This window comes from Centruroides vittatus, unplaced genomic scaffold (assembly GCF_030686945.1).
Source record: "Centruroides vittatus isolate TY-2023 unplaced genomic scaffold, ASM3068694v2 contig_549, whole genome shotgun sequence".
NCBI lineage: Eukaryota > Metazoa > Arthropoda > Arachnida > Scorpiones > Buthidae > Centruroides > Centruroides vittatus.
Window position 1 is genome coordinate 221,132 of NW_027122325.1, and position 17,119 is coordinate 238,250.

A 17,119-nucleotide genomic window follows, 5' to 3' on the forward strand; every position below is an offset into this window, starting at 1 on the left:
TTATTAATTTCTTTTATCACCTGATCTTTGAGCATCAGCTGTCTCCAACAGATATAGCGCCAGAAAGTTATAACGACATAAGTTTTTCTTGTTTTATTGCAGGAACTTCAATTTTTCTAATAAAACTGTATATTGATTTAAAAGTTTGACAAACGTCAATCCTTTATTTTCTTTCGCCATTTTAAAGATAATTTTATGTTTAATTCACATACGGTAGTGCACTGTAGCTTATACTTAAAATAATGTAGCATTTGAAATAAAAGTAATGAATTTTATCACGCTAGACTCAAACATATGTCTTCTTTTACTTTATTCTTAAAGTTGTTGGCTACTTTTACACTGATATTTAACTTTAATTATATGACCCAATTTCATGTTTTGTTCCTACTCTTTGTAGGAGGGCCTTTCTAACGACCCCCTTATCGGTTCAACCAGACCCAGAATAGGGTAACTGGATGGTCAGGAACGATACCCGACATATCGTAATACGAGTCGCATAACCCTCCGAAAATTTTCGGGATTTTTCCGAACGGTCCGGATTCATTCTCGGGTTTTCAGAGTGATAGGCTAACACTCTAACCGCTTAGCCATCCATCCGTCTTATTTATTTGAAAGCAATAAAGACTACAATGTACTGTAATGTAACATAATGTAACCACAGTATGGTAATTATTACCACGAGATTTTATAACGCGAATTTGCTTAGTGCCAGGTTTTTAGCTAAACCATTTGCTAAATAGTCTCTCTTAACGTCCATAGGGTGCAGTTAAAGTAACCCATCATATTTCAGTTATAAAAAAACATTACTAAATCGTCGATAGCAAACCTACACCGTCAGCCGAATGGCTGAACGGTTAGCCTATCGCTCTGGCGATGCGAAACGAATCCTGACGGGTCAGAATTTTTTGAAGGATGATCCGTCTCGGATATATTGATCACCATCCATCCGCTTCATTGCGGGCCTGGCCGAATTCATAATAGAATTACAAAAAAGGCCATCTTAGTACTCATAGGCTGCAGAGAGATGATAAAAAAAAAATGCCCAAAGTATCAGTGAAAAGCAACTCTACCATATTTTAATTGGAGAAGTCATTTACAAGAAAAAAATCATATCTTTCCTATTGTTACACAATGAATGGTAGGAAGATTTAATACTCAAGTTCCGCTTTTCAATTACGCACTCGCAGAAACGAACTAATCAGGGAGGAAGGACAAATGACGTCATAAACTCGAATGGGGAATGCGTATTGATTGTTGTTAAAAGTTTCTAAGTAGTGTAGTTATAGTATAGAAATCTTTAAAGTAATCGACCAATCATATTTTAAGAAGTAAAACCACAGTAAAAGTAATAATCTACAAAGTAATTAAAAATGGAAATTAAGTAAAAGTGACAAGACAAACGAAAATCATGTAGGGATTATAATAATAATAAGGCTATAAATTTTAAAGTAAGTATTGTTTTGGTTCATTTCTAATCGATTAATTCAACTTCTGACTTTTATTATTTATACTTTAACAAGCATTAAAATTATTAAATACCGAAGAACAACGAAACAAATTTAGGCCTAATGATCGATGTGTTTTGGTTTGATTACCTTCGTTGGAGTAAAGCATTTGTTCCATTTGATTTGTCATAAAATATTGAAAGGCAATAATTTTAAGAAAATCATCATTTCCTGTATTATAACTAAGGAACAGAATATTACTTTTCCTATAAAATACATTTAAACACTACACGGATTGTTTATAATGAGAAAAAATAATACAATAAGGCTGAATAGTTTTACATTTTATTGCTTATCAACAGAGAATTAACACATGAATATAACTTAAGATTTTATACGAATTTTCTGTTATTAAAAATGGAATAATGAAATTATCTTTGTTTTTTGACGGCAAAAACTCTTTTGCCAGTTCCTTTTTGTTGCAAATAAAATGTTAAACATGAAATTACTTTATTAATACAGTATTACAATATTAGTATAAATTTTTAATTAATACACTTCTGTATATAAATTATTGATATTCCTAAATTTTTCAAAAATTTAATACCATTGCTATCATTTTATAAATATAAAAAATGAGTTAATTAAGTCCTAAATATTCATGAATTATTTATAAAAAACATTATAAATTTTTATTAAGCAAAATATTGTATAATTTATTTTATTAATGTAAATTTGTGATTAAATAGATTATTTATATATGTAGACTACAGATTGATTGCTGCTAATGTCAAGTACAAGGAAATTCAAGTATGATGCAACCCATTTATAGAAAAAAGCAATTTGAGAAATCTGAAAATAATATATTTGAAAAATATATCGCAATATATGTTCAAAGTGATTGCTTTCAATTTTTCCTTCATTTGCACTTTTTAACATTTCTGTTCGTGTGCATTGATTTTTACAGATGTTTGGAGTGTCAGTTGCATGGTTCATGGATCATCCTATATATTTACAGTTCACAAATTTTCAGCCAAATATGTTTTTAATATCTGATATTAACAATTAAGTATTATATCTGGAAAAGTTGCTTTTGTATCTTATTTTATTAACTATACAACATATGTTAATCATTTAAGAGAAGTTTTTATTCTATATATGCTAAATTATTATATAACTAAAACTGACTATTTCCTGTTTGGTCTATATAATTTATTAACTAGAGTTGTAAATCAAAGATATCTGTAAGCCTGATAGTTATATTAAAGCCATACGATTGCTGGATTAGATAGGGCTATATTATTGCTATTATTACTTAGCATTTAATTATTAATAGTAGCAGTATTATAGCCCAATCTAATCTGGCAATTATTTGACTTTAATAGTACTTCTAAATTTACTTCTCATTCCTTACTTTTTTTATTTACTAAAATGAAACATTTCAGAATAGCTCAAACTCATATTCCAAGAAATTAGAAGATAATCAAAATCAATTATAAAATCCAAAATTATTAACAATGTATGAAATGACTTTAATTTAATAAATATTTATTAAATGCTGTTGTGTTAAGTTAAAATTTTTAAAATTAAATTTAAATGGATTAATTGAAAGCATAAAAATATAACAATTAATTTTGGTATTAATTTGAATAATTAATATTTGACATAGTTTTTTATTTATTAGTTTCTTTTTTTATTTTATTTAATTATAAAAATATATTTTTAATAAATAATTAGTGAAAGTAATTGAAATGATAAATTACTGTCAATCAATTTTTATGTAAAAGCTTTTTTTACAAAAGTTAGAAATACAGAATTTCATACTCCAATAAATAATCTTATTTCATTAACTGCTAAATGTTAATGAAATAAAATTTCATTAACATTTCATTAGCTGATATTTGAATAATATTCAAATATCATTTAATATGAGATTAATGTGTTAATGAAATAATTACAAAATTACAGCTCTAGGATAATCTACAAAATACTGTATATAGGTTTTCTGGAAGAGACAGCCTGATGTAAAAAAAAATCTCTATCTTTTTGGGATAACATAATACCTTTAATGCATTTTTCTTCATAAACATTGATTTATGACCAAAACTAGAAATCTGAAGTTTGCTTTTATGGCGTGTTTTTAGAAATTCACCACTCTCCAACATAAAAATTTTTTTTGAGTTTGACATTGTCACATGCATATGAGAATTTCAATGAAAGATTTAAATTTTGAATTACCATTTGCTAATTCGACAAATTTGAATTAAAAAATGGTAATTTGAATTTGTCAAATGTCTGGAAAGCTAAACTTATTACTCCAAGGTTGAGCTAGGGGATTGTATACTGTATCCTGTATCTATAAAATTAGGTCCAGTATATGTGTACAAAAAGTATTCATATACATTAAATAGTGTATCATTTATGATTACAATAGTATGCCTAGTTGACAACTGATGACATTATGAGGTCATCATGATGTCATATATCATAGGAAGATATTTATAAAAAAGGATGGGATGCAAAAGAAAAGACACAACTCTGGAAGAGTGAGAGTCATAAACCTACATAAAATGTGCAATTCATCAAGCAAAATTTCTAAATTTCTCATACAACTATTCAATACATCATAGACAGGTACTCAAACAGCAGTAGAGTTTACAATAAACGAAGAGATGAATTTTCCTCAAATTTTAAGTCATTGTGATGTGAATATGATGAGGAGGAAAGTCAAGACAAATCCTAAGATAAGTGCCCTGAAGATTGCAGCTGAAGTGAAAAATAGCACTGGCAAGAATATATCACAGAGCACAGTCTGAAATGTTTTCTGCTAGGAAGGATACCATGGCAGAACTGCCTGGAGAAAATGCCCAATCAGTGAAGTAAACTGGAAGAAAAGATTACAGTTTCAAGAGAATATCATAACTTAATTTCTGGAATAAAGTGGTATTCATCAATGAAAGCAGGTTCAATGTGTTCCAATCTGATGGGGGTAAACCACCAATGTGGACCAATCTGATATGTTGTAAACCAAATACAGAACTGAATAAAGAAAACATTTCTCTTATAGTGAAATGCTGTGGAGGATCAGTTCTTGTTTGGGATGAAGGAGTGGGTGCTCTATACTTTATCCATGGCATAATGGATCCAGTACTTACCCTGTTTCCCTGAAAATAAGACAGTGTTTTATATTAATTTTTGCTCCCAAAGATGCACTAGGCCTTATTTTTCCATGAAGAAGAATTCACATTTATTGTTGAACAAAAAAAATGAACATTTATTATATACTGTATAGTAGTTGTCATCACAAACCAGCATAACCAGACAAACTGTGAATTCTGTAACGATCTCCAACAGCAATTCCTGGACCACTTGTACAGCAGGGACAGTATTGCATCTTCCAGCCACCAGGGGAAGCTCATCACAGCAGACTCTCACAGCACAGCAGGGACAGTGTACGGTATGGCAGCAGGCAATGGGCCTCTTGGTGACTTACCTGCACATTTACAAGTGATGGCTACGGAAGGGAACATTGGGGTTAGCGGTACGTGATGGTCTTCATGTCTTGCATTCAGCTGCTCTGCAACAGACGGTGAAGGTAGAGGACAACGGCGACAGGTTAAATAGAATCACAGCTGCATGCTCTGGTGTTCTGTTCAGCTGGCATGCTTTCAAACAAAAACTTTGCTAGGTCTTACTTTTGGGGGACGCTTTATATTTAGCAATTCAGCAAAACCTCTACTAGGTCTTATTTTCGGGGAAACATGGTACATTGACATATTGAATGAAAATTTGCCTAAAAGTGTTCAGAAGATGGGATTTTCCAAGAATTATATTTTCATGCAGAGCAACAATCCAAAGTATGTGACTTGTAATACATGAATGTATCAGGCTACTATATGGCTACTTAAATGAATGTAGTTATTGTACCCCACCCCATTAACTTGAAACGCCTTCACAATGTCTTGACAACAGTTCTGTTTAGTACCTATGGAATTATTTTAAGAAGAAAATAAGAAATCACCACATTTCAAACAAAGATACTTTTAAATTGGCACTACAGGAAAAGTGGGCTAATATCTCCATATCTCCATGAGTTCTTAGCCAAATTGATCAATTCCATGCAGTGATATTTGAGTGCAATTATAGACCCAAAGAGGTTACCAACAAAATGTTAATGTGCATTTTTGTTGTACTTTTAATGCATTTTCTCTAATATTATAATTACATATACAGTCAAACCTGTTTTTATGGGGGGATAGGGACCGCATTAAAAAAAACGCATAAAAAAAAATCTCACGAAACTTCACGAATGGCTGTAAATAATAGTTTTCGCGACACAATTAAAAAATATTTTTATGCGGTCAACAGGGACCGCATATAAAAAAAGTCTCGCATAGAAAATAACTCAAAACTGTACGAAATAGAATTTATTGACAACAGATGTCAGCACTTGACTGCATCGTCTGGTCTATCGTCTGTTTACATATTTTTGTCCAGGTGGTGTTTTGTTGACTTAAAAAGTAAATTATTTCATTTTTCGCATATTCATGCAATAATATTACTATAATAAGTGCATTATGCTATAATAAGTTTATTTAGCTATAATAAGTCAACGTAAGACATGACGAATCGCACGAGACTAGTCGCCAACTATACCGCACAAATTAAAAATTCGCATTAAAAAAATCGCACAAATAAAAAGAGCGCATAAAAACAGGTTTGACTGTACAAATACTTTCTGTGGGACAATGTTCATGTGTTCTGATTTTTTTTTTTTTTTGGTAGTTCTTGTAATGCCTTCATTATTTTTATGCCTTACCAATAAAATAAAATGTTTTCATAAGAGCATGGCAGAATAGTATATTATCCACTTTCTTATTTACATTTTCTTTATTCAACATGTATACTTAGTTTTCTGTAAGATCTCTGATGTATTAATATTTTTACATTAACTATAGATATATGAGATCTTCAGCTATTTTGTATGAGAAAGCCAAGTTGAAAGTTCTTGTAAATCTAAGTCACATCTCAAAATCACATTGTCTAAGCTACAGGCTATAGGAATTATTTAATTTTTGTAAATTTTTCTAATAGATAATTAACTTTTAATACAATACAGTGGGAGATCGGTTAACAAACATAATCCATTCCAAGACTTCATTCGCTATCCAAATTTTTTGTTAACCGATTATCGATTTACCATAGTTTTTATGGGAATTTGATTAATTCATTCCAGAGACCCCAAAAAATAAAAAATATATTCTTTCTTACTACATTTATTTGTATGTAATAATAAAAATACATATACACAGTCTTGCATTTTTATTAGTCACGTTTTTTCCGTTTGTGGGGATTAAAGAATCTGTCTAATGTCATTTGCTTTTCTCTCTTCTTCAGGATTTTTTGGAAGTAATTAATAGCATTGTAATTGTAGAGATCCTTAAGCCTATTAACCTCAACCTGGTTTGGATGCCATTCTAAGACCGTTGTTCTGATATCCTCCCACTTCAAAAGATCTTTAATAGCAGATATCGGCATTAATCCTCATTTTCAGAAGAAAACATATCTCACTGAGTTTCTTGGTGTTCTTCATTTAAGAGTTCTTGGCATTCTTCTGTCATCAGATCCGCTTTCAGGTTCCATTATGAGCTCTTCAATGTTCTTTATTTCTCAGATGTGATTTTTGTTACTCCTTTAGCTGCTTGAGTCTTCTTGATTATACTGTGTCTTTCTTAGTAAGATTGAACTGCAGCCTACTATAGACCTATTCGAGCCATACTGCCCAGCAACATCAGACATCTTCTGCTCACTCTCTACCTTTGCTATTATACTTTTACCTTTCTAAAATAAAAACTGATGCAAAACTTAATGAATACTATAAAAGAATTGTTTCTGTCAGAAAAATAAAAGGGGAACTACAAGAGTTTCAAAGTTTGTAGGAATACTATTTGATCAGTATTTACTGGATTGAGTGTTGATGTTGACATCTCCTGCACTGCAAAAAGTTTCAAATTGTTGCCTGAAGACAAGGAAAGACCAATTGGTATTCATTATTTTATGTCACTTCTTGTGTTTGTTCTGTGAGGTGTTCGTTGTCCGAACATAAAAATCTTTTATGAAGGTGCTCATTAACCAATCACCCACTGTAATTATTATATGTTTTACAATGCACTATTACTCTGTATCCTGCTTTTTTCTACAAATAATCTGTCTAGTAAGAAAAGCTAATACAAGTTAAACATGGTTAATTTGAAGCTAAAGGGACCAACAAAAATTCTAATTAACTAAAACTTTGAATTATGTAAGTTTTAGTATGGGGTAGTAAAAAAAACTTCAAAAATCATTTTTTGAACAAATAGTCAATAAAAACAATTTATTCAAACACTTCATATGCTATGTACAATATAACCTATTTACAAATTTTAAAAAAAACCTGAAAGTTACAATTTTTTTTTTTTTGTTAGTTTATTCTTTGAATAGTTAATAAACTCTCCAAGTTTATTAAGTGACTAGAAAATGATATCACTTATGTTCTGCTGTCCCTCAACAAACTGTCATAATTCCTGGATGTGCTTTGTGGCCTGTGCTGCTAGTGACACTGATTTCTCGGAAAGTTCTTCTAGTTGTTTTTTTTCTCCATCCAAACATGCACTATTATTTGTTTTTCAGCACATAAACCAACCAAAATTTCAGTATCTGAAGTTCTCCACAAACTGTCACATTAACAAAGTTCTCAAAAAAAAATGCTGGCACTTTGTCCCATATCTTCCATATTATCCACAACAGGCACACTTTCTTGAACATCTCTATATTTTCAGCTGCTAAATGACAAGAGCCAACTTTTAGAAAGCAGTTGGCTATAGTCATTGGTTTTACTTGATCCTAAGCATTACACATCTAAGCAGCTTGTTGTAAGTTGATCCAACTTTTATTATTTTTCTCAGTTTAAGTACATACCTGACTGGATGTTCTGGACCACAAAGTGTTGATAATGATACTTTAAATTTTTAATCCCTGATCCATCAATTGAAGTACTTATCATATTTGAGGAAGAAACATAACCTTTACATTTTCCATCACAGGAATGATATTCTATGCTGTACAGTTGTCAATAAATAGTAGGTTTTTGGTTTGTTTTCCAAATTTTTTGCCAATTTTTAAAAGCTATCTTTTAAAAATAGCACTTGTCTTTAGCACTTTTGTGTTTAATTGATATTCCACTGGCTTAGTTTTAACATTTTTGAAGCATCTTGGGCTGGCTAATTTACTAATCATAAACAAATTTTTTGGACCCATTCATGTTTGTCCCAATCTATAGCACTAAAAGCATTATCTTTGCTATGTTTACTGACACTACAATGTTCATCTTTGAAAGCCAATGTTTTGTCAGGTGTGCACTTATAAAATAATCCAGTTTCATCAACATTCAAGATAGAGATACCAAAAACATTTTTAATCATTTCTGTCAAATCACTTTTCTGCCTATGAGCTACCTGTATATCAACATCTCTACTTTCCCAAAATTGTTTTTGGCAACAGTAGAGATAAAGCCAACCAGTGTTGGCTTTAAAACTACCCTTTCCTAGCCACAAAAGAATTCTTCAGCTTTAGTTCTAAGGAGGGGTCCACTTATTGGAATGTTTTTGTCTCATGTCTGTTTAAAATAGTTTAAACAGACATAAAACAACATCTGCATTTTCTGGTTCTCATATTCTTGTCCTATCTTTGACACCATTTAGTTACTGTTCAAAATTTTCTCTTGTTTTAGATAAGTGGAAAATTACTTGGTGGAATTCCAGTGTTTTGGAATCTCAGATTTCTTTTTATCCCTTTTCCACTATACATATAACTGCAAAGTTCAAATGGCATGTGATTTTTTTTTTTTCTTTCATGTGTTCTTAATAGAGAATTCAGGGAACCAGGAAAATATTCTAATTAACCATTCAATTAAATAAGTTTGAATTAGCCAAGTTTGACTGTAGTATAAACCTATTATTGTGACAGAGTGAAGATTGAATAAATGCTTAGAATGCTGTAAGTTTTGTTTTGTTTACAATTTTTCTACAAATTGTTTTTTTTTATTTCTTATTTTTTTGCACACCAAAATCAGCTTCTCTTAGCTATCAACTCTGCCTCATCTCTAATCTAAGGTTAGAAAATATGAAAATATGACAATGGAAAATGATTCTGCTATTGTCTATATTACATCAATGGATTTAAATAACTTTAAAATTTCTATGAAAATAACCTCTGAAAAGTTAATAACCAAATAAACATAATTAATCATGTTATTAGTGACTTTGAAATTCTACAAGGGTAATCCCAAAAGTAAGGTCTCCTATTTTTTTAAATACAAAGAAATGTTTATACAAAAATAAAGTTCATATCATTTTAAAGCTTGAACATTTATCTATTTTTCTACATAATCACCATTTTGATTGATGCATTTTTGTAGGCACTGTAGCAGTTTTTGTATGCCCATGTCATACTTGCTCACCGCCATGTCATGGGTCCCGTCTTGCGCACACCTTTCGATATTGCAACTTTTCCGTTAAAATCCTATGAATTGTGCTTGGGGAAAGCCCAATAACCAAAATGCAGAGATTATCCAGAGTGATTCGCCGATCTTCATGCATGGTTTGCTCAACCTTTGCGACTGTCTCTTGGTAATTGATGATCTTCTGCTTCTTTCTTTGTCGTGAATTTCAGTATGATCATCTGCAAACTCCCTATACCACTTGAAGATGTTTTTGACATCTATGCACGACTCGCCACACACTTCTGTCAATTGGCAATGAATTTCAGTCAGTTTAACACGACATGGCAGTAAGCTGGTATGACATGGGCATACAAAAATTGCCACAGCACATACAAAAATGCATCAACTGAAATGGTGATTATGTAGAAAAATAGATAAATGTTCAAGCTTTAAAATGATATGAACTTTATTTTTGTATAAACGTTTCTTTGTATTTAAAAATTAGGAGACCTTACTTTTGGGATTACCTTCGTAGTTAAGAAATTGCAATATGTAATAATAAATATTTCTACTTTTAGTCATTTAGTCAAAATATATTAAAACAAATTATGAATCATTTGAATTGCCTGACATAGTTTTATGCTAAGAGAAACTCTTTTTTGAGTACAGTATATAGTTTTTAATTTCTACAACAGTTTCTTACATTTAGAAGAATTTATTAAATAAACCTATATAGAAGCCAAGAATTTTTATTTCTCATTGTTTTTGTCCATATTCCATTGGACATCATCATGCTGTATTATTTGCTTCTATATAGGTTGATTTAATACAATTAACCAACATTCAGCTTTATAACTTGAATTTATTAAATTTGATAATCCAGTTTCTTGCAAAAACACGCATAACATCAATATATGAAATTTTTAGCATTATTAATAAAATAATACATTGTTCAGGAATTAGGATTTTATAACATAAAGTACAGTTTTTCAAGTGCTTTTATGTTTTAAAAGCACTTGAAAAATTGTATGTTAACCTTTATTCCTATCTTCAGGACAAAAAAAATTTTATTCAAAATTCTTGTTTTATGATTTAAAAAGTTTTGAACATTTGAAAATATATTCAATTAAGTTACAAAAAATAACTAAAAAATTTAATAGAAAAGATTGGAAAATTATGTATTACATTATAAAATCTCATTAATGCATGGACAGTTTTAATTTATTTTTTTCACTTACTTGCATTTAGAGGGTATTGTTGTATTTTATAACCCAATAGCAAAAAAAATTAGTATAAATTTTTTATTTATAAATTTGTAATTTTATCAATCAATATTCTTTATAAAATAATCACATCAATATTTCAAATTATATATAAAAATAACTGTGTGCATATTTTGATATCAAATAACATTTACATTTAATTTATACTGTAATAGGTTACATGATGTTATGCAAGAGCAAGAAGTCTGTCATTTTCTTCTATTGACAATAATAGTAAATGCACTTTTCATCTTCCTTCTTCATCACTAAATATCCATTACATAAACATTATTAAACAATAAAATAAAATGGACAAATTACTTATGACATTTCGATGACTATGGTAAATTACACTTACAAAAAAATTCTATTGAAAATCATATGATAACCATTTTTAAAATCAAACCTTGTCTTCAATTCTGATGAGATTTGAACTCAAACCTTAATTTTGTCATATTGTTTTCAATGAACTTTATTTTAGCAGCACTTTTAGACTGTTTATTTAATACTCATGCTAATGAAATAAGGTAAAGAACAGCATACTTTTATTCTCATTTTCTATACTGTAGGTGATTATATATTATAAATTAATTTAATCCATTATGGTTTATTTTACAATCTAAATTACTCTAATACTTATACTATAATATATATATGTGTGTGTGTGTGTGTGTGTGTGTATAATTATTTATGGTTTACTATAAGCTATAATATAATCATTGGAATTAAATCAATTGAAAACAGAAGTACAATAAATTGATTTAAACAAGAGTAAACATTTGATTATCTTTTCTTTTACATTAAATTGAATCTCTCATATTTAATTGTAAGAAATTTTACTGTAAAATACTCTTATAATAAATTTTTAAAATTCATTTTTGTTTGTAGACAATAATTTTAGATCTACAAACTAAGAAATGTTGAAATTTATTTTTTAATAAACAAATTCACTCTGCTAAGCAGATAGAAACTTGGTTTTCTTTATTTGATTTTCAAAAAATTTATTATTTTAAGTTGAAAATATTTAAATAGATTAATTTATATTTTGAATAATGGGTAAAGAGATATTAATTTTTAAATGTAAAATTATAATAAATGGTATAATAGAAATCTTAATGTATTAAAAACAAGAATTTCTTTATTTTTCACGGAAAGAAATATTTTATTTTTATATTTATGATCTGTGATTATCTGTTAAGACAATTTAAAAAGGAGTGCTGGTTATGCAATGGGGCAATTATACACTGATTTTAAATTGCAATCATGAACTGACATCTATAGAGCAATAGCTGCTTCAATAGCATGTACAGTAGTTATGCAAAGGTTTTATTTTCTAGCAATTTTTGCAGAGTACAGTACATGTTGTCATGATGATTATATGCATAGAAATATAGTACTTTAAATAAAATTAAAAAATAATATCAAATCCTATGTTAATTAAATATAATCTTAATCTGCCATATTAAATTAACAAAATTTGTTTGTGAGAAATTTAATATTCATGGCAGCAGATTGAAATTTTGTAATTAATGAAGGACAAGAGAATGCTATTAGACTATAGAAATATTTGGTTTATAAAAATATTAATGAAAAAGATTCTGTAAATTTAAATTAGCTATTTATACTATATAACACATGATTTGATGTAATCATTCTAAAATCACGAAAATGATGGGAGAGGTGATTAAGATATTGGTCTCCCACTTGGACTGGGATCAAATCCAGGCAGTCAAATAAACCCAAGAAATTTTTCATGGATGGTCTGTTCCAGATATGTTGGGTTCCATCTCTCACCATCTAGTTGCTTCCATTGTAGGCTTGGTCTAAACTCTAGTAGGTCTATGATATTAAAAGTTATTTTAATGCCCACAGGAAAGAAACATTTTGAAATAATTTTCATGAATTTTTTTTTATTGTAATTAATTTAACTAAATTAGTTTATTCAGAGAACATGCAAATAAAGATTCATTCAAGAATTTTTGGATCAATAATAATCATCTTCATGAATCTTAACTTTGAGAACAAACAGTTGAATGATTTATTTTTGTTATTTTTATATTTTAATTAAATTATTATGGTTGATTATATTAAGTATTGAACGGTAACTGAATGTTTGCTGTATTTTTTATTATAACTGAGTTTGATACAAAGGGTCAATAATTAAAGGAGAGACAGAATAAAAATGAAATCCAAAGACTGATATTGATGTCTGAAAAATAAAATCGTTAATTCAAATCAATGAAGCAAAAATTCCAATAAGGCAGAAATTAGTCAAATTATATAGTTTATGAAAGATTGGAGAATGATATTAGATAAAGGTTAAATTTAGGCCTATTTGACTTTTTAAATCGAATCAATATTAAAAAAATATATTTAAAGTATATACAGTATATAATTACAGCTGTGTTTGCAAGAATAGAAATTATATTTAAAATTATAATAGATTATATATTTTTCAGTTTCATTTTTCCATACAAGGTAAAGAACTAATGATTATATGAATATTATCTGATTAAATAAAATTATTCTTTTTTTTAAGTTTTGATAGATTAGCAAATTATACATGTCATTTATAGAAATTTACTAAATTAAATAATTATAGTTTGTTTATATTTTAATAAAAGATTGCTTATCAAACTAACAAAAGTTAAATGTTTTTTGTTTCAAATATATGTAGATTTATTAATATATTCTTACGAAAGAAGTATTTCTGTTTTGTATTCTAATGAAACTCTTCAGAAATTACTACACTATTCTAAACTCAAATCAGGTATGTTGATAGTTTATATTGTGCCCAGACATAGAGCGAGCCCTTTTTGCCATTTTTTATTTTATTTTAATTAAGCATAACCAGACAACCTGCTAAATTATCAAGTTATTAAAAGGCTAATTTAATAATTAGATATTAAGTAATTAGTCCAGAGCAGTTCTTAACAGGGATCCATGGTAAGATTTTAGGTAGTCTTTGAGCTTAGATTGGAAAAAATTAACTCATTATCTTTATTCTTCCTAATCTCTTACTGAAATCTAACATTTGCTTCACTTATGAATGTATATGATATATGATGGTAGTATTGGCTATATATGTAGTCACCAATAAAAACAACAGCTATTTTTGTATCATATTAGTAGTTGAATTTTTTGACAATTGACATGAAAATCTAACCATGGATCCATAATCCTTTTCTTTCTGATATAAACTTTATTGCAGATGTTGACATAACCAAAGATGAACTTATTGATCTTAAGACAAAAAACTTACTACAGTTGGAGTTTAACTCAAAAGGTTTTGGAGAATTCTGGTGTTCCTTAAGAGAAACCTATCCTCATCTTGTAATATGAGCTATGGAAGCTTTGCTTCCATTTGCAACACTACATCTTTGAGAATCAGGATTTTCAGCACTTGTAACAATGAAAAGAAAAAGTCGAAATCTATTAGATGTTCAACATGACATGCATATTACCTTGTCAAATACCACACCACAGTTCAATATTCTGATTAAAGATAAACAACAACAATCTTCCTGCTGACATGTCTTAAAAAAATATAATTTAACTTTAGCTTTCCTATATTTTAAATATATTATTATTATTTAATGTGTGAAGAAAGAATCATTGTTTTTTTTATTTTGATTGATATATTTCAATAAAACTGAGTTCCTTTACAATTTTATGTTTTGCATTTAAAAACATTTTTCTGAAAAGAGGGTTCATGACCTTCACCTGACTGGCAAAGGGGTCTGTGAAATGAAAAAGAACCCCTGGTCTAGAGGTAGGCCATTAAATTAAACAGTCATCTCAAGTTAATTTTCATAATTATAATAATTTAATTTTAATTCTAATTATTAAATTATTATTATTATTAAATTTAACCTTCTAATGATCCAATAATTTTGCAGATCATATGCTTGCAATTAATTAAAAAATTCAGCTTATAAAATTGTTTATATTTTATTTATTTATTTCTTGAAGAAATGAAATACATAGAATGTTTCTCTATTAATAAAAAACAGTTTTAAAGATTTTATTTTTTCATTAGCAAAAATAGCATTGATTTAGAGAGAGAGAGAAAACACTACCAGTTCCTAAGTTTTCTCCAGGCCCTGGAAAAGTCTCTAGCAATCTTTCTTGACAGCCCTGACTCAAAATCAATAGAAAAATTTGTTTTGTTTGTTATTATTTATATGGTATATTTATTTCTATACATGTTATATTTCCTTAATCTTTTTTATTTTATAAAAATTTATTATGAATAGTAATAGTTTATAATTCCAATAATATAATTATTGGAATAGCTATAAAATTATATGATGGTTTCATTCTAATAAGTATTAGATATTATATTTATTATACCATCACAAATTATGTGTGTATATAATAGAAATAATACCTTAACATTTATTAAAACAAACATTTTGAACATAAAATATCTACATATTATTCTTATATTATGTAGAAATATTTAAGGATAGATTAATTTATTTCTTTTATAATTTTCTTTAACACACAACCTGAAGATGACTCATTAAATAGGTCAAAAATGTTTGTTTTCGATGTAAGTGCTAAGATGTTATTTTGTGTTATTATTCAGTCAGTAATAGTTTTTATTCCTTCAATTTTTACAAGTGTGTGTGTGTGTATATATATGTTAATAAATATTAATAAATTATTTATAGTAATTACATATATAAATGCTTTTATTAATAGTTTTCTTTTTATCACTATCTTTAATAAATAAACTAAAAGATAAATAAAATATAATATTGTTACAGCTGTGTTTGTAGAAAAATAAATTACATTTAAAAATTTATAAATAGATTACAGTCAATGTTCCCTCTAATTTTTTTTGTAGCTGAGTGGAACATTTACTTCTCTGAGCAAAAAAATTTTTGGTGAGCAGATTTGAACAAAAAATTTTTTTGAGCATGTAATATATATATACTCAGAAAAATTTATAGGGAAAAATAAGATTTTATGTGTATATATATATATAAAATCTTATTTTTTCCTATAAAAATTGAAATACAGTAGAGCATCGATTATCCGACTCAATTGGGGAATGGAGTTGGTCAGATAACTGAAAAAACGGATAACCGAAAAGTATGAAAAAATATATTATTAGTATAATATATTAGTATATTAGTATATCCCATGTAATTAGTATATTAGTATATCGCTTTTAACCTACTTTGCGTTGAATTATCATAGATGGTAAGCCTAACATTTTTTTAAAAAAATAATAATTGTCGCTGTTGTATCATTGAAAATTATTTCTTTATTTTGCACAAAATAAATACTGGCGTCCCTTTCATAGTCGAGCCAGTGTTACCAGCTAAAACGCACAAAAATTTAACAAAAATAATATTAAAGTAGCCAAGACATAGCTAAATATTGTAGCACCACATCACTAGCCGACATTTGAACTTGCCGACTAGAACGCGGGTTGGTTAACCGATGTGACGGTTGATCGGGGTTGGATAATCGATGCTCTACTGTAATTATAAAGTAGAGATTAAAATTTATTTTAAAACATACTTCCATATAAAATATTATCTTTTGTCAATGATTTAATGTATTTAATCGAAATATACATAGCAATAATCATGTTGCAGACAGAGTGAGAAATAAGTAAACAACAATTCATATCAGTGTGCATGCTTGCCTGTGCAGCTTAGAAGGAACATTTGATTACAATATATATTTTTAATTTTACATTGATCTTCAAAGTAAACAATCATAATGTGAATAGATACAATTAGGCACATAAGAAAATAAAGAAAAACAAGAAAATAGAAAAGTATGAATTAAAGTTTTTTACAACGTTAGAACAAAATCTTAAAATATGAAGAAAACAATTACATTCAAAAATTTCATGTAATTTGACATATAGAAGGAACATTTTATAAATAATGCACACTAATTTTTTTACTTAC

At 28.2% G+C, this 17,119-nt stretch overlaps 1 protein-coding gene across 1 annotated transcript in view; it reads left to right on the forward strand.

The window, feature by feature from the left end:
- The first annotated feature begins 1,055 nt into the window (after positions 1 to 1,055).
- LOC136978677 (putative transcription factor p65 homolog) overlaps positions 1,056 to 17,119 on the forward strand; it is a 72,856-nt gene continuing 56,792 nt past the window's right edge. The window contains exon 1 of the mRNA XM_067274424.1: positions 1,056 to 1,448. The gene's annotated coding sequence lies outside the window, so the exon portion shown is untranslated. The remainder of the gene's footprint in view (positions 1,449 to 17,119) is intronic.